Source organism: Oncorhynchus gorbuscha, linkage group LG05, assembly GCF_021184085.1.
Source record: "Oncorhynchus gorbuscha isolate QuinsamMale2020 ecotype Even-year linkage group LG05, OgorEven_v1.0, whole genome shotgun sequence".
In the NCBI taxonomy this organism is placed as follows: domain Eukaryota; kingdom Metazoa; phylum Chordata; class Actinopteri; order Salmoniformes; family Salmonidae; genus Oncorhynchus; species Oncorhynchus gorbuscha.
This window is the reverse complement of record NC_060177.1, coordinates 96610388-96635315: the sequence shown is the minus strand read 5'-3', so window position 1 is coordinate 96635315 and position 24928 is coordinate 96610388. Positions and strand designations below refer to the sequence as shown.

At 43.7% G+C, this 24928-nt stretch overlaps 1 protein-coding gene across 1 annotated transcript in view; it reads right to left on the bottom strand.

Moving 5' to 3' along the window:
* The window catches only part of kank1a (KN motif and ankyrin repeat domains 1a), a 143219-nt gene extending 121845 nt beyond the window's left edge, over positions 1–21374 (bottom strand). The window contains 1 exon segment of the mRNA XM_046348363.1: positions 21119–21374. The gene's annotated coding sequence lies outside the window, so the exon portion shown is untranslated.
* Positions 21375–24928: the final 3554 nt, after the last annotated feature.

The window sequence follows — 24928 nt, the reverse complement described above, 5'->3', positions numbered from 1 at the left end:
TCCAGGCACTTGTCATCTCCCGTCTGGATTACTGCAACTCGCTGTTGGCTGGGCTCCCTGCCTGTGCCATTAAACCCCTACAACTCATCCAGAACGCCGCAGCCCGTCTAGTGTTCAACCTTCCCAAGTTCTCTCACGTCACCCCGCTCCTCCGCTCTCTCTCCACTGGCTTCCAGTTGAAGCTCGCATCCGCTACAAGACCATGGTGCTTGCCTACGGAGCTGTGAGGGGAACGGCACCTCAGTACCTCCAGGCTCTGATCAGGCCCTACACCCAAATAAGGGCACTGCGTTCATCCACCTCTGGCCTGCTCGCCTCCCTACCACTGAGGAAGTACAGTTCCCACTCAGCTCAGTCAAAACTGTTCGCTGCTCTGGCTCCCCAATGGTGGAACAAACTCCCTCACGACGCCAGGACAGCGGAGTCAATCACCACCTTCCGGAGACACCTGAAACCCCACCTCTTTAAGGAATACCTAGGATAGGATAAAGTAATCCTTCTCACCCCCCTTAAAATATTTAGATGCACTATTGTAAAGTGGTTGTTCCACTGGATGTCATAAGGTGAATGCACCAATTTGTAAGTCGCTCTGGATAAGAGCGTCTGCTAAATGACTTAAATGTTAAATGTAAATGTAATGAATAGGGTGGGTTGAGATTATTAAATATAAAAGCATTAAACCTCTCTAAAAACTTCACTTATTCAAAAGTGTTACTTGAACCCTAAATGGTTCTCAAATAGATTACTAAGAAAAGCTCATCCATTGTTTAAAAATGTCCTTTTTGCCTTTGTGCAGATTGTATTTGATTAATTGCAAATTATAATTTTTTCAAAGTATCTCTTTTTCAAACAAACATTGCAGAGCTGGCTAATATTATGAACAAATATTATGGCTGAACTCAAATGTGCTGGTTGATATAATACCTGTATTTATGGGAAAAATGTTTGTTTGAAAAGGGTATTTTATTCTTAAGTGATATTATGGGAAGCCTCGGAAAGAGGAGTGGGAAGCCTCGGAAAGAGGAGTGGGAAGCCTCGGAAAGAGGAGTGGGAAGCCTCGGAAAGAGGAGTGGGAAGCCTCGGTGCACAACCGAGCAAGAGGACAAGTACATTAGAATGTCTAGTATGAGAAACAAATGCCTCACAAGCCCTCAATTGGCAGCTTCATGAAATTAGTACCTACAAAAAACCAGTCTCACCATCAACGGTGAAGCGGCGACTGAGATGCTGGCCTTCTATATATAGTTTGGGAAACACTGGTTTAGTTCAAGCTCTACACTTCAGTCTATTATAATACTCTTGAGGTATTTGTATTACTCTGGGGCTGTTGCTACTGTATTACTCTGGGGGCTGTTGCTACTGTATCACTCTGGGGGCTGTTGCTACTGCATTACTCTGGGGGCTGTTGCTACTGTATCACTCTGGGGCTGTTGCTACTGTATCACTCTGGGGGTTATCACTCTGGGGGTTATCACTCTGGGGGTTATCACTCTGGGGGTTATCACTCTGGGGGTTATCACTCTGGGGGTTATCGCTCTGGGGGTTATCGTAATATATCCCCTTCTCTATCTGCCTCAGGCCCTGATCACATCACACTGATCCAGTATTATGAAGGACCAGAAGATTTCAATACAAACACAAAACCTGGTTTGCTACAGTCTGTCTCATTGACACGCTAACCAGAATACGGAAATAATAACAATGACTGAAAACATTCTAAACCTAGCAGTTATACAGTAGTAGTATCCATTCTAGACCTGCCAGTTATACAGTAGTAGTATCCATTCTAAACCTAGCAGTTATACAGTAGTAGTATCCATTCTAAATCTAGCAGTTATACAGTAGTAGTATCCATTCTAGACCTGGCAGTTATACAGTAGTAGTATCCATTCTAAACCTAGCAGTTATACAGTAGTAGTATCCATTCTAAACCTAACAGTTATACAGTAGTAGTATCCATTCTAAACCTAACAGTTATACAGTAGTAGTATCCATTCTAGACCTGGTAGTTATACAGTAGTAGTATCCATTCTAAACCTAGCAGTTATACAGTAGTAGTATCCATTGTATGTTCCACTGGTTGGCGCCGACTGAGATGGCCGCCTCGCTTCGCGTTCCTAGGAAACTATGCAGTTTTTTGTTTTTTTACGTGTTATTTCTTACATTAGTACCCCAGGTCATCTTAGGTTTCATTACATACAGTCGAGAAGAACTACTGAATATAAGATCAGCGTCAACTCACCATCAGTACGACCAAGAATATGTTTTCCGCGACGCGGATCCTGTGTTCTGCCTTACAAACAGGACAACGGAATGGATCGCATGCAGCGACCCAAGGAAACGACTCCGAAAAAGAGGGAAACGCGGCGGTGTTCTGGTCAGACTCCGAAAAAGGGCACATCGCGCACCACTTCCCAGTATTCTTCTTGCCAATGTCCAGTCTCTCGACAACAAGGTTGATGAAATCCGAGCAAGGGTGGCATTCCAGAGGGACATCAGAGACTGCAACGTTCTTTGCTTTACGGAGACATGGCTTACTGGGAAAACGCTATCCAGGGCGGTGCAGCCAACGGGTTTCTCCACGCATCGCGCCGACAGAAACAAACATCTCTCTGGTAAGAAGAGTGGCGGGGCGTATGCCTCATGACTAACGGGACATGGTGTGATGAAGGAAACATACAGGAACTCAAATCCTTCTGTTCACCTGATTTAGAATTCCTCACAATCAAATGTAGACCGCATTATCTTCCAAGAGAATTCTCTTCGATTATAATCACAGCCGTATATATCCCCCCCAAGCAGACACATCGATGGCTCTGAACGAACTTTATTTAACTCTTTGCAAACTGGAAAACATTTATCCGGAGGCTGCATTCATTGTAGCTGGGGATTTTAACAAAGCCAATCTGAAAACAAGACTCCCTAAATTTTATCAGCATATCGATTGCGCAACCAGGGGTGGTAAAACCTTGGATCATTGTTACTCTAACTTCCGCGACGCATATAAGGCCCTGCCCCGCCCCCCTTTCGGAAAAGCTGACCACGACTCCATTTTGCTGATCCCTGCCTACAGGCAGAAATTAAAACAAGAGGCTCCCACGCTGAGGTCTGTCCAACGCTGGTCAGACCAAGCTGACTCTACACTCCAAGACTGCTTCCATCACGTGGACTGGGACATGGTTCGTATTGCGTCAGATGGGAATATTGACGAATACGCTGATTCGGTGTGCGAGTTCTTTAGAACGTGCGTCGAAGATGTCGTTCCCATAGCAACGATAAAAACATTCCCTAACCAGAAACCGTGGATTGATGGCAGCATTCGCGTGAAACTGAAAGCGCGAACCACTGCTTTTAATCAGGGCAAGGTGTCTGGCAACATGACTGAATACAAACAGTGCAGCTATTCCCTCCGTAAGGCTATTAAACAAGCTAAGCGTCAGTACAGAGACAAAGTGGAATCTCAATTCAATGGCTCAGACACAAGAGGCATGTGGCAGGGTCTACAGTCAATCACGGACTACAAGATGAAATCCAGCCCAGTCACGGACCAGGATGTCTTGCTCCCAGGCAGACTAAATAACTTTTTTGCCCGCTTTGAGGACAATACAGTGCCACTGACACGGCCTGCAACGGAAACATGCGGTCTCTCCTTCACTGCAGCCGAGGTGAGTAAGACATTTAAACGTGTTAACCCTCGCAAGGCTGCAGGCCCAGACGGCATCCCCAGCCGCGCCCTCAGAGCATGCGCAGACCAGCTGGCCGGTGTGTTTACGGACATATTCAATCAATCCCTATACCAGTCTGCTGTTCCCACATGCTTCAAGAGGGCCACCATTGTTCCTGTTCCCAAGAAAGCTAAGGTAACTGAGCTAAACGACTACCGCCCGTAGCACTCACTTCTGTCATCATGAAGTGCTTTGAGAGACTAGTCAAGGACCATATCACCTCCACCCTACCTGACACCCTAGACCCACTCCAATTTGCTTACCGCCCAAATAGGTCCACAGACGATGCAATCTCAACCACACTGCACACTGCCCTAACCCACCTGGACAAGAGGAATACCTATGTGAGAATGCTGTTCATCGACTACAGCTCGGCATTCAACACCATAGTACCCTCCAAGCTCGTCATCAAGCTCGAGACCCTGGGTCTCGACCCGCCCTGTGCAACTGGGTACTGGACTTCCTGACGGGCCGCCCCCAGGTGGTGAGGGTAGGCAACAACATCTCCTCCCCGCTGATCCTCAACACGGGGGCCCCACAAGGGTGCGTTCTGAGCCCTCTCCTGTACTCCCTGTTCACCCACGACTGCGTGGCCACGCACGCCTCCAACTCAATCATCAAGTTTGCGGACGACACAACAGTGGTAGGCTTGATTACCAACAACGATGAGACGGCCTACAGGGAGGAGGTGAGGGCCCTCGGAGTGTGGTGTCAGGAAAATAACCTCACACTCAACGTCAACAAAACTAAGGAGATGATTGTGGACTTCAGGAAACAGCAGAGGGAACACCCCCCTATCCACATCGATGGAACAGTAGTGGAGAGGGTAGCTAGTTTAAGTTCCTCGGCATACACATCACAGACAAACTGAATTGGTCCACTCACACTGACAGCGTCGTGAAGAAGGCGCAGCAGCGCCTATTCAACCTCAGGAGGCTGAAGAAATTCGGCTTGTCACCAAAAGCACTCACAAACTTCTACAGATGCACAATCGAGAGCATCCTGGCGGGCTGTATCACCGCCTGGTACGGCAACTGCTCCGCCCTCAACCGTAAGGCTCTCCAGAGGGTAGTGAGGACTGCACAACGCATCACCGGGGGCAAACTACCTGCCCTCCAGGACACCTACACCACCCGTTGTTACAGGAAGGCCATAAAGATCATCAAGGACATCAACCACCCAAACCACTGCCTGTTCACCCCGCTATCATCCAGAAGGCGAGGTCAGTACAGGTGCATCAAAGCTGGGACCGAGAGACTGAAAAACAGCTTCTATCTCAAGGCCATCAGACTGTTAAACAGCCACCACTAACATTGAGTGGCTGCTGCCAACACACTGTCATTGACACTGACCCAACTCCAGCCATTTTAATAATGGGAATTGATGGGAAATGATGTAAATATATCACTAGCCACTTTAAACTATGCTACCTTATATAATGTTACTTACCCTACATTATTCATCTCATATGCATATGTATATACTGTACTCTACATCATCGACTGCATCCTTATGTAACACATGTATCACTAGCCACTTTACTATGCCACTTTGTTTACTTTGTCTACACACTCATCTCATATGTATATACTGTACTCGATACCATCTACTGTATGCTGCTCTGTACCATCACTCATTCATATATCCTTATGTACATGTTCCTTATCCCCTTACACTGTGTATAAGACAGTAGTTTTGGAATTGTTAGTTAGATTACTTGTTGGTTATCACTGCATTGTCGGAACTAGAAGCACAAGCATTTCGCTACACTCGCATTAACATCTGCTAACCATGTGTATGTGACAAATAAAATTTGATTTGATTTGATTCTACTGTATAACTGCTAGGTTTAGAATGGATACTACTGTATAACTGCTAGGTTTAGAATGGATACTACTACTGTATAACTGCTAGGTTTAGTAGTATCCATTCTAAACCTAGCAGTTATACAGTAGTAGTATCCATTCTAGTCCTGGCAGTTATACAGTAGTAGTATCCATTCTAAATCTAGCAGTTATACAGTAGTAGTATCCATTCTAAACCTAGCAGTTATACAGTAGTAGTATCCATTCTAGACATGGTAGTTATACAGTAGTAGTATCCATTCTAAACCTAGCAGTTATACAGTAGTAGTATCCATTCTAGACCTGGTAGTTATACAGTAGTAGTATCCATTCTAAACCTAGCAGTTATACAGTAGTAGTATCCATTCTAGACCTGGTAGTTATACAGTAGTAGTATCCATTCTAGACCTGGTAGTTATACAGTAGTAGTATCCATTCTAGAGCTAGCCCGACGTTAACATCAGTTGTTGAATCCACCCCAGACCTCATTGTGACTGTAAATCTGGTTAATCCAGGCAGTGGAGATTTAACAAGTTGCTTAACATTTTGCCAGGCCTTTGATCTCCTAAAGAAAACACTTCCTGGTTAAATATAGGCTTTTATTGCTTCATCAAGACTCTGAAGTTGAACGCACTAGCACTTCCATATAAGGATCCAACTACAGTACACACACCCAGTCCAACTACAGTACACACACCCAGTCCAACTACAGTACACACACCCAGTCCAACTACAGTACACACACCCAGTCCAACTACAGTACACACACCCAGTCCAACTACAGTACACACACCCAGTCCAACTACAGTACACACACCCAGTCCAACTACAGTATACACACCCAGTCCAACTACAGTACACACACCCAGTCCAACTACAGTCCAACTACAGTATACACACCCAGTCCAACTACAGTACACACCCAGTCCAACTACAGTACACACCCAGTCCAACTACAGTCCAACTACAATATACACACCCAGTCCAACTACAATATACACACCCAGTCCAACTACAATACACACACCCAGTCCAACTACAATACACACACCCAGTCCAACTACAGTACACACACCCAGTCCAACTACAGTACACACACCCAGTCCAACTACAGTACACACACCTAGTCCAACTACAATACACACACCCAGTCCAACTACAGTATACACACCCAGTCCAACTACAGTATACACACCCAGTCCAACTACAATATACACACCCAGTCCAACTACAGTACAACTACAATACACACACCCAGTCCAACTACAGTACACACACCCAGTCCAACTACAGTACACACACCCAGTCCAACTACAGTACACACACCCAGTCCAACTACAGTACACACACCCAGTCCAACTACAGTACACACACCCAGTCCAACTACAGTATACACACCCAGTCCAACTACAGTATACACCCAGTCCAACTACAGTATACACACCCAGTCCAACTACAGTACACACACCCAGTCCAACTACAGTACACACACCCAGTCCAACTACAGTATACACACCCAGTCCAACTACAGTACACACACCCAGTCCAACTACAGTACACACACCCAGTCCAACTACAATATACACACCCAGTCCAACTACAGTACACACACCCAGTTTTTTAAGTAAGAGATGAGAATAACATAATTCTCATCTCTTACTTTTTTTAAAATGGTATTTTCTAAAACGGCATCGTTGGTTAAGGGCTTGTAAGTAAGCATTTCACTGTAAGGTCTACACCTGTTGTATTCAGCATTTCACTGTAAGGTCTACACCTGTTGTATTCAGCATTTCACTGTAAGGTCTACACCTGTTGTATTCAGCATTTCACTGTAAGGTCTACACCTGTTGTATTCAGCATTTCACTGTAAGGTCTACACCTGTTGTATTCAGCATTTCACTGTAAGGTCTACACCTGTTGTATTCAGCATTTCACTGTAAGGTCTACACCTGTTGTATTCAGCATTTCACTGTAAGGTCTACACCTGTTGTATTTGGTGCATGTGACAAATACCATTTGACTTCATAATAACACTGTGTAGTTAGACTGTAAATAACAATAGCAGGGCTAAAAACAGAGCTAAAAACAGGTGGTAATATGTACATGTTGGTAGAGTTATTCAAGTGACTATGCATAGATAATAACAGAGAGTAGCAGCAGCGTATGGGGGGGGGGGGCAATGCAAATAGTCTGGGTAGCCATTTGATTAGATGTTCAGGAGTCTTATGGCCTGGGGGTAGAAGCTGTTTAGACACCTCTTGGACCTAGACTTGGTGCTCCAGTACCGCTTGCCGTACGGTAGCAGAGAGAACAGTCTATGACTAGGGTGGCTGGAGTCTTTGACCATTTTTAGGGCCTTCCTCTGACACCACCTGGTATAGAGGTCCTGGATGGCAGGAAGCTTGGCCCTGGTGATGTACTGGGCCATATTCACTACCCTCTGTAGCGCCTTGCGGTTGGAGGCCGAGCAGTTGCCATATCAGGCGGTGATGCTCTCGATGGTGCAGTATAACCTTTTGAGGATCTGAGGACCCATGCCAAATCTTTTCAGTCTCCTGAGGGGGAATAGGTTTTGTCGTGCCCTCTTCACGACTGTCACCTGGACTCAATCACTTCCTTGATTACCTGCCCTATTTATGTCACACCCTTAAATTCCTTCCAGAGGCCTTATTGTTTCAGATTCATGTGCTGTTAGTGTTTCATGTTTGAACGAAGGTCCAACATGTTAAATGTAGCATTATAACCACCCACTAAGGTCCAACATGTTAAATGTAGCATTATAACCACCCACTAAGGTCCAACATGTTAAATGTAGCATTATAACCACCCACTAAGGTCCAACATGTTAAATGTCACATTATAACCACCCACTAAGGTCCAACATGTTAAATGTAGCATTATAACCACCCACTAAGGTCCAACATGTTAAATGTAGCATTATAACCACCCACTACGGTCCAACATGTTAAATGTAGCATTATAACCACCCACTAAGGTTCAACATGTTAAAGGCCTAGTTATTACACTGTACTAATAGGAATGTGCTAATAGGAATAATCACATATTAATAACTTCTATGGTGGCCTAGTGGTTAGAGTGTTGGACTAGTAACCGAAAGGTTGCAAGTTCGAATCCCCGGGCTGACAAGGTATAAATCTGTCGTTCTGCCCCTGAACAGGCAGTTAACCCACTGTTCCTAGGCAGTCATTGTTCTTTGATCACCATGGGACAGGGGCCTTCTTGAAGAGGAGGAGGAATCCGTTCTTTGATCACCATGGGACAAGGCAGCAGCTACTCTTCTTGGGGTTTATTATGGATCCCCATTAGTTCCTCTACTCTACCACTACATATCTACAATACAATACATTATTACACCACTACATATCTACAATACCACTGGTATTGAGACCACTAATGGAGTCGTGGTACATACAGACCACTACTGGAGTCGTGGTACATACAGACCACTAATGGAGTCATGGTACATACAGACTACTAATGGAGTCATGTTACATACAGACCACTAATGGAGTCATGGTACATACAGACCACTAATGGAGTCATGGTACATACAGACTACTAATGGAGTCATGTTACATACAGACCACTAATGGAGTCGTGGTACATACAGACCACTAATGGAGTCGTGGTACATACAGACCACTAATGTAAATATGGTACATACAGACTGGTACAGACTACTAATGGAGTTATGCTACTTAGACTACTAATGTAAATATGGTACATACAGACTGGTACAGACCACTAATGGAGTTATGGTACATACAGACCACTGATGGAGTTATGGTACATACAGACCACTAATGGAGTCATGGTACATACAGACTACTAATGGAGTCATGGTACATACAGACTACTAATGGAGTCATGGTACATACAGACCACTAATGGAGTCATGGTACATACAGACTACTAATGGAGTCATGGTACATACAGACCACTAATGGAGTCATGGTACATACAGACTGGTACAGACTACTAATGGAGTCATGGTACATACAGACTACTAATGGAGTCATGGTACATACAGACCACTAATGGAGTCATGGTACATACAGACCACTAATGTAAATATGGTACATACAGACTGGTACAGACTACTAATGGAGTTATGCTACTTAGACTACTAATGTAAATATGGTACATACAGACTGGTACAGACCACTAATGGAGTTATGGTACATACAGACCACTGATGGAGTTATGGTACATACAGACCACTAATGGAGTCATGGTACATACAGACTACTAATGGAGTCATGGTACATACAGACTACTAATGGAGTCATGGTACATACAGACCACTAATGGAGTCATGGTACATACAGACTACTAATGGAGTCATGGTACATACAGACCACTAATGGAGTCATGGTACATACAGACTGGTACAGACTACTAATGGAGTCATGGTACATACAGACTACTAATGGAGTCATGGTACATACAGACCACTAATGGAGTCATGGTACATACAGACCACTAATGGAGTCATGGTACATACAGACCACTAATGGAGTCATGGTACATACAGACTACTAATGGAGTCATGGTACATACAGACCACTAATGGAGTCATGGTACATACAGACCACTAATGGAGTCATGGTACATACAGACTGGTACAGACTACTAATGGAGTTATGGTACATACAGACCACTAATGGAGTTGTGGTACATACAGACCACTAATGGAGTTATGGTACTTAGACTACTAATGGAGTCATGGTACATACAGACCACTAATGGAGTCGTGGTACATACAGACCACTAATGGAGTTATGGTACATACAGACCACTAATGGAGTCGTGGTACATACAGACCACTAATGGAGTCATGGTACATACAGACCACTAATGGAGTCATGGTACATACAGACTACTAATGGAGTCATGGTACATACAGACCACTAATGGAGTTGTGTTACTTAGACTACTAGTGTAAATATGGTACATACAGACTGGTACAGACTACTAATGGAGTTATGGTACATATGTATGGTACGTATGTCCTATATCCATCCTGCCCTGCCTATCTAAGGTCTTCGAAAGCCAAGTCAACAAACAGGTGACTGACCATCTCGAATCCCACCGTACCTTCTCCGCTATGCAATCCGGTTTCCGAGCCGGTCACGGGTGCACCTCAGCCACACTCAAAGTACTAAATGACATCATAACCGCAATCGATAAAAGACAGTACTGTGCAGCAGTCTTCATCGACCTTGCCAAGGCTTTCGACTCTGTCAATCACCATATTCTTATCGGCAGACTCAGTAGCCTCGGTTTTTCGGATGACTGCCTTGCCTGGTTCACCAATTACTTTGCAGACAGAGTTCAGTGTGTCAAAACGGGGGGCATGTTGTCCGGTCCTCTGGCAGTCTCTATGGGGGTGCCACAGGGTTCAATTCTCGGGCCGACTCTTTTCTCTGTATATATCAATGATGTTGCTCTTGCTGCGGGCGATTCCCTGATCCACCTCTACGCAGACGACACCATTGTATACACTTTCGGCCCGTCATTGGACACTGTGCTATCTAACCTCCAAACGAGCTTCAATGCCATACAACACTCCTTCTGTGGCCTCCAACTGCTCTTAAACGCTAGTAAAACCAAATGCATGCTTTTCAACCGATCGCTGCCTGCACCCGCATGCCCGACTAGCATCACCACACTGGATGGCTCCGACCTTGAATATGTGGACACCTATAAGTACCTAGGTGTCTGGCTAGACTGCAAACTCTCCTTCCAGACCCATATCAAACATCTCCAATCAAAATCAAATCAAGAATCGGCTTTCTATTCCGCAACAAAGCCTCCTTCACTCACGCTGCCAAGCTTACCCTAGTAAAACTGACTATCCTACTGATCCTCGACTTCGGCGACGTCATCTACAAAATTGCTTCCAACACTCTACTCAGCAAACTGGATGCAGTTTATCACAGTGCCATCCGTTTTGTCACTAAAGCATCTTATACTACCCACCACTGCGACTTGTATGCTCTAGTCGGCTGGCCCTCGCTACATATTCGTCGCCAGACCCACTGGCTTCAGGTCATCTACAAGGCCATGCTAGGCAAAGCTCCGCCTTATCTCAGCTCACTGGTCACGATGGCAACACCCATCCGTAGCACGCGCTCCAGCAGGTGTATCTCATTGATCATCCCTAAAGCCAACACCTCATTCGGCCGCCTTTCGTTCCAGTACTCTGCTGCCTGTGACTGGAACAATTGCAAAAATCGCTGAAGTTGGAGACTTTTATCTCCCTCACCAACTTCAAACATCAGCTAGCTGAGCAGCTAACCGATCGCTGCAGCTGTACATAATCTATTGGTAAATAGCACACCCATTTTCACCTACCTCATCCCCACAGTTTGTATTTATTTACTTTTCTGCTCTTTTGCACACCAATATCTCTACCTGTACATGATCATTTATCACTCCAGTGTTAATCTGCAATATTGTAATTATTCGCCTACCTCCTCATGCCTTTTGCACACATTGTATATAGACTCCCCTTTTTTTCTCTGTGTTATTGACTTGTTAATCGTTTACTCCATGTGTAACTCTGTGTTGTCTGTTCACACTGCTATGCTTTATCTTGGCCAGGTCGCAGTTACAAATGAGAACCTGTTCTCAACTAGCCTACCTGGTTAAATAAAGGTGAAATAAAAAAAATAAAAAAATAAAAAAATAAAAATACAGACCACTAATGGAGTTATGGTACATACAGACCACTAATGGAGTCATGGTACATACAGACTACTGATGGAGTCATGGTACATACAGACTACTGATGGAGTCATGGTACATACAGACTACTGATGGAGTTATGGTACATACAGACTACTGATGGAGTCATGGTACATACAGACTACTGATGGAGTCATGGTACATACAGACTACTGATGTAAATATGGTACATACAGACTGGCACAGACTACTAATGGAGTCATGGTACATACAGACTACTGATGGAGTTATGGTACATACAGACTACTAATGGAGTTATGGTACATACAGACTGGTACAGACCACTAATGGAGTCATGGTACATACAGACTACTAATGGAGTCATGGTACATACAGACTACTGATGGAGTCATGGTACATACAGACTACTAATGTAAATATGGTACATACAGACTGGCACAGACCACTAATGGAGTCATGGTACATACAGACTACTAATGGAGTCATGGTACATACAGACCACTAATGGAGTTATGGTACTTAGACTACTAATGTAAATATGGTACATACAGACTGGCACAGACCACTAATGGAGTTATGGTACTTAAGACTACTAATGTAAATATGGTACATAGAGACTGGTACAGACCACAGACCCCCCCCCCCCCCCCAGTCCTGATCTTTACACCCTGTGGATAGTCCAAACGCTAACATTATCTACAAAGAGACCAGAGACCCCGCCCCTCCAGTCCTGATCTTTACACCCTGTGGATAGTCCAAACGCTAACATAATCTACAAATAGAGACCAGCCAAGTTGTGTTCCAGATGGGACATAATTTGTCTTTACACCTAAACACAATCAGAATGCATAGCTAGCAGTGCACCGGAATTAAATTCACTCTCATGGGATGGGTGGCCAGCAAAAGGAACTGAAAGTTTACCCCAATAAGCCAGGAATATGACTGCATTGAGGCATACTGTACGTGTGCTTCTATGGCTACATTTACCATGCCACTGCCTACTCAATTTGTTCAGTTAGCAAACACGACAGCTCATCCTCCAGTGCCTTTATCACAGTCAACACACCTATACTGACTGGACAAAACATTAAGTACACCTGCTCTTTCCATGATAGACTGACCAGGTGAATCCAGGTGAAAGCTATGATCCCTTATTGATGTCACTAAATCCACTTCAAAATCAGTGTAGATGAATGAGAGGTGACAGGTTAAATAAGGATTTATTTTAGCCTTCAGACAATTGAGACATGGATTGTGTATGTGTGCCATTCAGAGGGTGAATGGGCAACACAAAATATTGAAGTGCCTTTGAACAGGGTACGGTAGAAGGTGCCAGGTGCACCGGTTTGTGTCAAGAACTGCAACGCTGCTGGGTTTTTCACACTCAACAGTTTATCAAGTGTATCAAGAATGGTCCACCACCCAAAGGACATCCAGACAACTTCACACAACTGTGGGAATCATTGGAGTCAACATGGACCAGCATCTCCGTGGAGCGCCTTCGCCCCATGGCAAAATGCATAGAATTGCAGGAAATTAGCTTTAAAACAGCAAAATGTTGTTTTCTCTCTCAGTCTCATGGTAAAATGTGACTCATTTCAAGAAACTAGGAAACTTCTTCACTAGGGTCACTACTTCACAGGAGAGCCATATGAAAGTAAACTGTCTTTAAAAAAAAATCTAAATACGTTTTTTAGCAGAAATTCCTTCTGGAATATGTGAACTTTCATGTGGCTTAATATCAAACTTGTATGTCATCTGTAAATACGAATAAAACATTAAATTACGAGCCTTGTTGGTTCAGCCACAGAAAAAGTCTGCAACCTTCCAGCTGACCATGATTGGCTGAGATAATGACTGGGCTGGACATGCCGAGAGAGGAGTTCGGATTGGTCTGCCATGTAGAACACTTCTGTCTATTGGAGCTGGTCAGTATGTGTAGGTAATCCTGTCTAATGCGGCTTTTTTTAATGTATCACATAGTAGAACTGCATAAGTGTTGCTCTCCACATTCTGGAGTTTTAAAATCAGTGGAATTAGAGTATGATAGCTAAGGAGACGGAGGAAACAACTGTCTCTGGATTAAATCTTCAAACTAAGGGCAACCATGGTATCCGTGGAAGGGAGAAGCGTCCATCCATGATGTATACGGGTAAGATAGTCTAGCTAGCTAACGTTACGTGTATGATCTTCTTATTCGTATCTCAGAGCCATTTGGATTGCTAGTTATAGCCTAATGTTAGCTAGCTAACATTGAACCTGGTTGGTTAGCTACCTGCAGATTCCTGCAGAGTAATATCATCATCAGTTGGGATTATGGTTCATTGTTTAGTTAGATAGCTAGCTGCATGTTTCAACAAAACACTCCACCATGCAAGTAACCATTTCAATAGAATGTTTATGATGTCACTATGACAACTGTCGATAGACGTAGCTGGTAAATTCTCTCTGGTTATCTACGCTGATATCAGAGCACAACGCACACGTTACCAACGCTCAACACCTGTTGAATAAGGACGGTGTCAGTAAACGTTGGCAAAAAAGTGTAAATTGCGCCAGCAGCACAGTTGCAGTCACCAACGCTCTGGATAACATAAAAACAGCCTAACCAGCTCTGCTAGGGGGAGTAAAATGGTCAGAGTGGGGTGTTCTCTCATTTGTGTCTGGAAGTAGCTAGCAAACTAGCCAACATTAGCCAGTTATCTTGGGTGCTTGACTGCTGTTGTTTGGGCAGAACGCCCAGATCCACCCTTAAAGATATGGGTGGGGCCAAAGCTTTTAAGAGGGTGTGAACGATGCTGAATGGGTGTAGACAAAGAAGAGCCCCCCCCACCTCCTGCAAGCCCACCCACCAATGAATGTCTGGCCACACTACGGATACAGAAGCACAGCTGTCTACCTCAGTTACAGAATACTGCTGCCCTATAAAAAACTTTTGTGGGAGAAGGACGGTTTCCAAATGACTCCTTGTTGAAATGTTTAAATGCGTCCAAGCCCTGTATAAAGGAGGTCTGATACGATCAACAGTGTTCATTTACATCGTCTGTTATGGATCCAAGTCACTGACAATTCCTATCAGCACAGCATAATAAGGCTTTGTGGCCATCTGCCTCACATTGTATCAGGCTGGGGGATGGGGGGGCAATGATCACACCACCACCATAGTACAGGACCTTGGTACGATGTACAGAACTGTCCCATGTCATCCTATGGTACAGGACTGTCCCATGTCATCCCATGGTACAGGACTGTCCCATGTCATCCCATGGTACAGGACTGTCCCATGTCATCCCATAGTACAGAACTGTCCCATGTCATCCCATAGTACAGAACTGTCCCATGTCATCCCATAGTACAGAACTGTCCCATGTCATCCCATAGTACAGAACTGTCCCATGTCATCCCATAGTACAGAACTGTCCCATGTCATCCCATAGTACAGAACTGTCCCATGTCATCCCATAGTACAGAACTGTCCCATGTCATCCAATAGTACAGAACTGTCCCATGTCATCCTATAGTACAGAACTGTCCCATGTCATCCTATAGTACAGAACTGTCCCATGTCATCCTATAGTACAGAACTGTCCCATGTCATCTTGGTATGGCTGGGAAAGCCTACAGGAAACAAAAGCTACATGCAAATACACAAACCTGTTTAGGAAATATACCTGAACAACAACTCCAGGTCACCTAATGTTAAATGTATCCTATAGCCTAAGGTCCAACATGTTAAATGTATCCTATAGCCTAAGGTCCAACATGTTAAATGTATCCTATAGCCTAAGGTCCAACATGTTAAATGTATCCTATAGCCTAAGGTCCAACATGTTAAATGTATCCTATAGCCTAAGGTCCAACATGTTAAATGTATCCTATAGCCTAAGGTCCAACATGTTAAATGTATCCTATAGCCTAAGGTCCAACATGTTAAATGTATCCTATAGCCTAAGGTCCAACATGTTAAATGTATCCTATAGCCTAAGGTCCAACATGTTAAATGTATCCTATAGCCTAAGGTCCAACATGTTAAATGTATCCTATAGCCTAAGGTCCAACATGTTAAATGTATCCTATAGCCTAAGGTCCAACATGTTAAATGTATCCTATAGCCTAAGGTCCAACATGTTAAATGTATCCTATAGCCTAAGGTCCAACATGTTAAATGTATCCTATAGCCTAAGGTCCAACATGTTAAATGTATCCTATAGCCTCGCACTGCAACCAGTGTTGCCATTTTCACACTTTTCCCGCCAAATCGAGCTATTTTGAAAACAATGTCGCCGGAGAAAATGTATTGGTCGCAGGTTGTGGGTTTTGGGCTACTTCTAAATTTACCAGTTGTAGTTAAGGCTATTTAACATGTCATTATGGAGACTCCTGTTTACCTGTTGTAGGTAGGGGGGCTATTTAACATGTCATTATGGAGACTCCTGTTTACCTGTTGTAGGTAGGGGGCTATTTAACATGTCATTATGGAGACTACTGTTTACCTGTTGTAGGTAGGACTATTTAACATGTCATTATGGAGACTCCTGTTTACCTGTTGTAGGTAGGGGGGCTATTTAACATGTCATTATGGAGACTACTGTTTACCTGTTGTAGGTAGGACTATTTAACATGTCATTATGGAGACTCCTGTTTACCTGTTGTAGGTAGGACTATTTAACATGTCATTATGGAGACACCTGTTTACCTGTTGTAGGTAGGACTATTTAACATGTCATTATGGAGACTACTGTCTACCTGTTGTAGGTAGGACTATTTAACATGTCATTATGGAGACACCTGTTTACCTGTTGTAGGTAGGACTATTTAACATGTCATTATGGAGACTCCTGTTTACCTGTTGTAGGTAGGGGGGCTATTCAACATGTCATTATGGAGACTACTGTTTACCTGTTGTAGGTAGGGGGGCTATTTAACATGTCATTATGGAGACTACTGTTTACCTTTTGTAGGTAGGGAGGCTATTTAACATGTCATTATGGAGACTCCTGTTTACCTGTTGTAGGTAGGGGGGCTATTTAACATGTCATTATGGAGACTCCTGTTTACCTGTTGTAGGTAGGGGGGCTATTTAACATGTCATAATGGAGACTCCTGTTTACCTGTTGTAGGTAGGGGGGCTATTTAACATGTCATTATGGAGACTCCTGTTTACCTGTTGTAGGTAGGGGGGCTATTTAACATGTCATTATGGAGACTCCTGTTTACCTGTTGTAGGTAGGAGGGGGCAATTTAACATGTCATTATGGAGACTACTGTTTACCTGTTGTAGGTAGGGGGGCTATTTAACATGTCATTATGGAGACTCCTGTTTACCTGTTGTAGGTAGGAGGGGGCAATTTAACATGTCATTATGGAGACTACTGTTTACCTGTTGTAGGTAGGACTATTTAACATGTCATTATGGAGACTACTGTTTACCTGTTGTAGGTAGGACTATTTAACATGTCATTATGGAGACTCCTGTTTACCTGTTGTAGGTAGGACTATTTAACATGTCATTATGGAGATTCCTGTCTACCTGTTGTAGGTAGGGGGGCTATTTAACATGTCATTATGGTGACTCCTGTTTACCTGTTGTAGGTAGGACTATTTAACATGTCATTATGGAGACTCCTGTCTACCTGTTGTAGGTAGGACTATTTAACATGTCATTATGGAGACTCCTGTTTACCTGTTGTAGGTAGGGGGGCTATTTAACATGTCATTATGGAGACTCCTGTTTACCTGTTGTAGGTAGGACTATTTAACATGTCATTATGGAGACTCCTGTTTACCTGTTGTAGGTAGGGTGGCTATTTAACATGTCATTATGGAGACTCCTGTTTACCTGTTGTAGGTAGGACTATTTAACATGTCATTATGGAGACTACTGTTTACCTGTTGTAGGTAGGACTATTTAACATGTCATTATGGAGACTCCTGTTTACCTGTTGTAGGTAGGACTATTTAACATGTCATTATGGAGACTCCTGTTTACCTGTTGTAGGTAGGACTATTTAACATGTCATTATGGAGACTCCTGTTTACCATAAAGCATTAACGCATTGGAACTGACATAATGACGACAAATAACAAGCTAATCTCAAATAATAGGCCATGTATAGTTTGTTGTCTCAACATCTTGCACATAACAATAGCACAATTTCCACAAAATAGCCCAAGGTTGGTCCAAGTGTTTCTTGCTCAGAGATCCTCTGTCCAACTTTCAGCACTTAAACTCTCCTGTCAGATTGATCTACAGTTGTGCACATGAACAAACAGGATTTATCTACAATTATAAACTGGTTGGTTTGAACCCTGAATGCAGATTGGATGACAGCCATGGTTCTATCAGACGTGTACCACAGGAATGACAAAAATATACTGATTTATATTTATATATACTGATTTATACTGATATATACTGATTTATACTGATTTAATTACGTTGGTAACCAGTTTATAATAGCAAGAAGGCACCTCAGGGGTTTGTGGGGTATGGCCAATCTACCACAGCTAAGGACTATGTCCAACGAACAGCGCTTAGCCGTGGTATATTGGCCATATACCACACCTGCTCCGGACTTATTGCTTACTCAAAGCAGTCAAAACAAATTAAATCGACACCCATTGATGGAAAATGATCTGGAGAGTTTAATAAGGGCGACTTATCTTTTCTCTTGTGTCATATTCTTAAACTCGCAAGAATTATTATTTTGATGGAAACCGAATTTAGTTTCTTAGACTACATCGTTAAAAATACAATTTAGCTAGACCTGGCAACCCTGGCTGCAACACTGTCTGATAAATTTTAGCTAGACCTGGCAACCCTGGCTGCAACACTGTCTGGATGGGGACTGTGCTCACATGAAGAGCTGACTGAAAGATTCATTTTTAGAAGTGCTGCGCGCACAGTCATAAAAGTTGGTCTAATTTACTTGAAATGAAAGTCTACTGAAATGAGACTTTGTCGTTGTGTTTCTTGAATATTTACATTGTTTTGTTCACAAACTAGGTTGTTTTTCTCCTAACGTTTGACTTTCAACAGCTAGGGAAGAAAAGACAAGGCTTCTACTAGTCAGACTCAATCTCACAGGCACTAACATGACTCCAGTGACGTTACCACGGTAACCTCCCGCCCTTAAAGGGGCAGGTAAACATGTTTCTCTCTGTGATATTTTGGTAATAAGTCACAAAATTAAACAATATACCACATGACTTCTTACTAGTAATACCTTTACTGTTTAAGAAACAATACAAAGCACGCTCAGTGTTTTTGTGTTTTGTTGGTGTCATTTTAGTGGGGGAAAATATTTGGGCTGGTAAAAAATCTGCCTGCCACAGTGGCTGGTATATGAAAAAGTACATTTTACGCCCTGATTACAAGTTGAACCTTAGTGGGTGGTTATAATGCGACATTTAACATGTTGGACCTTTATTTAACCACCCACTAAGGTCCAACATGTTAAATGTAGCATTATAACCACCCACTAAGGTCCAACATGTTAAATGTAGCATTATAACCACCCACTACGGTCCAACATGTTAAATGTAGCATTATAACCACCCACTAAGGTTCAACATGTTAAAGGCCTAGTTATTACACTGTACTAATAGGAATGTACTAATAGGAATAATCACACATTGAATAACTTCTATGGTGGCCTAGTGGTTAGAGTGTTGGACTAGTAACCGAAAGGTTGCAGTTCCAATCCCCGAGCTGACAAGGTACAAATCTGTCGTTCTGCCCCTGAACAGGCAGTTAACCCACTGTTCCCAGGCCGTCATTGAAAATAAGAATTTGTTCTTAACTGACTTGCCTGGTTAAATAAAGGTCAAATAAAATAAACTACTGTAAAGTGTGAACCATGGGTGGATGACAGAAAGCAATAGGTTAAGTCACAAATGAACACCTATTCCCCTATTTAGTGAACTACTTTGGCCCAGATCCCTACTGGAAAGTAGACTCCTGAGGGAAACCTTGTGTAGATCCCTCAGGATTTGCTCGCAACAACAATGAGTCACCATCAGTCGATTCTTGTAAAAATGTCAACTCTGAAAACGCGTAGCTACCTGTACAAGTCTGTCCTGTACAACTGCGGTCGATTAAAATATATATATTTAAAGTATTCATTTCAGCACCCCGCAGAAAGATCGCAATTGTACGTTTGTACGTTTACAGGATCGACTCTTTAATAGTCCTTGTTGTTGTGGGACCAGGTATGAAAAGTCAACTCCGCGTCAGTATGAGACCGGAGTTCAGCGATCCTCAGCATGAATAATACCACATACTGTCTAACAGCCTACCGCATGTCATAGTCCACAAACAATCACACTCACACCAGTTTCACTTATTCACACATTGTTTCACTTGCATTAGATGCACAATGTTTTCATTTTCAACTAAATGTTCAATAAATGCCAGATGTGTGGTTGGTGTGGTCTGTAAAACGAAAGGGCCACCTTGGAATGAAAGTCCACTTCACTACAGAAAGTGAGTTACGTATCCACGTAAAAAATAAACCTCAACAGATGAAAGACTTGTAAAGTAACTATAACAATAGAGTGTAAATAACAGCGATATGTAGAACAGGCAAATCACAACTAATGAACTACTAATCGTGTGTAGCGTTTTCATTTCTAACACACGTTTTGCTGAACCCAAGAACACACCCACTGGGAATATACTGGTTGAATCAACGTTGTTTCCACGTCATTTCAATTCAATTTCAAATTGGAATAGACATTCAATTGACGTCAGTGTCCAGTAGGCAACAACAATAGGTCAATTATGTCTGATTTATTTAAATAACATAGTCAACTCACCGCTTCCCAATTGCAAGCCAAAAAGCCACAAGTGTTTCGCAAGCAGACGCGCTCGCTTTTTTTAACGAGGCTACTTGTTTCAGGTCTTGTCCAAATCTACTGTGTTACCACGCACTTCTTATCCCCACGTGTCATGTGAACAACTAGAAAATAACTTTTCGTTGAAACCAAACTTCGTCAGTGAGCACACTTTCCGTGCAGTCTGCTCCGGTCTTATCTCTCCGGTCGCATTGGAGTTGTCCTTCTGCAGCATACTGCACATGCGCAGCAGCAGCCTGGTGCAACACTCTTCCTCATGGGGCCACACAACGGATCTGGACGGAGCCAGAGAGGAAGAGGAAAAACGAGAGCTTTCACTCTCGACAAAATATTCCCAATCCGTTTCTACGGGTTTATTTTGGGCCTAAGCTTTTTCGCCTGCATTCCAGCCTTTTGAACAACGACTCCATTCTTAGGGTGGAGACATGATGAGCATCTCGTCATTATATATATATCTCTGGTGGAGGGTTTTGGAGGTGTGGAGAGGTGGAGGCAATGCTCTTTACAGGGGGTGCCGGTTCTGAGCCAATCTGCTTGGGTATAGGTTAGTCGAGGTCATTTGTACATGTAGGTAGGGGTAAAGTTACTATGCATAAAAAATAAACCAAATCAAATGCTATTTGTCACATACAACAGATGTGGAACTTACAGTGAATTGCTTAATTACAAGCATTTAACCAACAATGCAGTTTTAAGAAAATAGAGTTAAGAAAATATGTACTAAATTAACTATTTTTCACTTTAGTTTATTTAGTTTAATAACAATAATAAGGCTATATAATAATAATAATAATATATGCCATTTAGCAGACGCTTTTATCCAAAGCAACTTACAGTCATGTGTGCGTATGGGAGGTCCCGGGGATTGAACCCATTTCCCTGGCGTTACAAGCGCCATGCTCTACCAACTGAGCTACAGGACCTCTTATATACAGGGGGTACCGGTACCAAGTCAATGTGCAGGGGTACAGGTTATTCAAGATCATTTGTACATATAGGTAGGGGTAAAGTGACTATGCATAGATAATAAACAGCGAGTAGCAGCAGTGTAAAAACAGGGGGGGGGGCGTCGTCAATAGAAATAGTCCGGGTGGCCATGACTTTGCGCTCCGGCACAGCTTGCCTATCAGGTATCGAGGTAAGACCAAGTGCAGACTGTGTGAAGTAACAATGTTTATTGTAACAACAGGGCAGGTTAACAACAGGTCAAGGCAGGCAGGGGTCGATAATCCAGAGTAGGAGCAAAGGTACAGGATGGCAGGCAGGCTCAGGATCAGGGAGTGGGCAGGCAGGCTCAGGATCAGGGAGTGGGCAGGCAGGCTCAGGATCAGGGAGTGGGCAGGCAGGCTCAGGATCAGGGAGTGGGCAGGCTCAGGATCAGGGAGTGGTCAGGCAGGATCAGGGAGTGGTCAGGCAGGCTCAGGATCAGGGAGTGGTCCGGCAGGCGGGTACAGGCTCAGGATCAGGGAGTAGGCAGGCTCAGGATCAGGGAGTAGGCAGGCTCAGGATCAGGGAGTGGTCAGGCAGGCTCAGGATCAGGGAGTAGGCAGGCTCAGGATCGGGGAGTGGTCAGGCAGGCTCGGGATCAGGGAGTGGTCAGGCAGATGGGTACAGGCTTAGGATCAGGGAGTGGTCAGGCAGGCTCAGGATCAGGGATTGGTCAGGCAGGCTCAGGATCAGGGAGTGGTCAGGCAGGCGGGTACAGGGTCAGGACAGGCAAGGGTCAGAAACCAGAGGACGAGAAAAAGAGAGGCTGGAAGAAGACAGGAGCTGACAGGACAAACGCTGGTAAACTTGACAAACAAGATGAACTGGCACAGATAGACAGAAAACACAGGTTGAAATACCCAGGGGATAAATTGGGAAGATGGGCGACACCTGGGGGGGTGGAGACAAGCACAAGGACAGGTGAAACAGATCAGGGTGTGACATTTTCTTTCTTTATTTTTTATTTATCCATTATTTTACCAGATAAGTTGACAGGGGAGACCAGGGGGATGAATGAGCCAATTGTAAACTGGGGATTATTAGGTGACCGTGATGGTTTGAGGACCAGATTGGGAATTTAGCCAAGACACCGGGGTTAACACCCCTACTCTTACGATAAGTGCCTTGGGATCTTTAATGACCTCAGAGAGTCAGGACACCCGTTTAACGTCCCATCCGAAAGACATTGGAGTGTTTGACCATTTTTTGGGCCTTCCTTTGACACCACCTAGTATATAGGTCCTGGATGTCAGGAAGCTTGGACCCAGTGATGTATTGGGCCATTCGCACTACCCTCTGTAGCGCCTTACGGTCAGGTGCCGGGCAGTTGCCATACCAGGCAGTGATACAACCGGTCAGGATGCTCTTGATGGTGCAGCTGAATAACTTTTTGAGGATCTGGGGACCAATGCCAAATATTTTCAGTCTCCTGAGGGGGAAAAGGTGTTGTCGTACCCTCTTCATGATTGTCTTGGATAGTTTGTTGGTGATGTGGACACCAAGGAACTTGAAACTCTCGACCCGCTCCACTACAACCCTGTCGATGTGAATGGGGGCGTGCTCGGTCCTCCTTTTCCTGTTGTCCACAATCATCTCCTTTGTCTTGATCACATTGAGGCAGAGGTTGTTGTCTTGGCACCACAGTACCAGGTCACTGACCTCCTCCCTATAGGCTGTCTCATTGTTGTCAGTGATCAGTCTTACCACTGATGTGTCATCAGCAAACTTAATGGTGTTGGAGTTGTGCTTGGGCAAACTGGGAGACTAGTCAGCATCTAGGCATGAGAAAAGTACAGAGAGATCCTTGATGAAAACCTGCTCCAGAGTGGAGCAGCGGTCTAAGGCACTACATCTCAGGCGTCAGTACAAAACCTGGTTCGATTCCAGGCTGTATCACAACCAGCGGTGCACAATTTAATATCCTTGAGAGGCCCAGCCAGAGCCCGGACTTGAGCATCTCTGGAGAGACCTGAAAATACTGAGTAAAGGGCCAGAATACTTATGCAAGTGTGATATATCAGTGTTAGATTTTTTTTATACATTTGCAAACATTTTTCTTCATAAACAGTTTTTGCTTTGTCATTATGGGGTGTTGTGATGTCATTATGGGGTGTTGTGATGTCATTATGGGGTGTTGTGATGTCATTATGGGGTGTTGTGATGTCATTATGGGGTATTGTGATGTCATTATGGGGTGTTGTGATGTCATTATGGGGTATTGTGATGTCATTATGGGGTGTTGTGATGTCATTATGGGGTGGTGTGATGTCATTAAGGGGTGTTGTGATGTCATTATGGGGTGGTGTGATGTCATTATGGGGTGTTGTGATGTCATTATGGGGTGTTGTGATGTCATTATGGGGTATTGTGATGTCATTATGGGGTGTTGTGATGTCATTATGGGGTGTTGTGATGTCATTATGGGGTATTGTGTTGTCATTATGGGGTATTGTGTTGTCATTATGGGGTGTTGTGATGTCATTATGGGGTATTGTGATGTCATTATGGGGTATTGTGATGTCATTATGGAGTGTTGTGATGTCATTATGGGGTGTTGTGATGTCATTATGGGGTGTTGTGATGTCATTATGGGGTGTTGTCATGTCATTATGGGGTATTGTGATGTCATTATGGGGTGTTGTGATGTCATTATGGGGTGTTGTGATGTCATTATGGGGTGTTGTGATGTCATTATGGGGTGTTGTGATGTCATTATGGGGTATTGTGATGTCATTATGGGGTGTTGTGATGTCATTATGGGGTATTGTGATGTCATTATGGGGT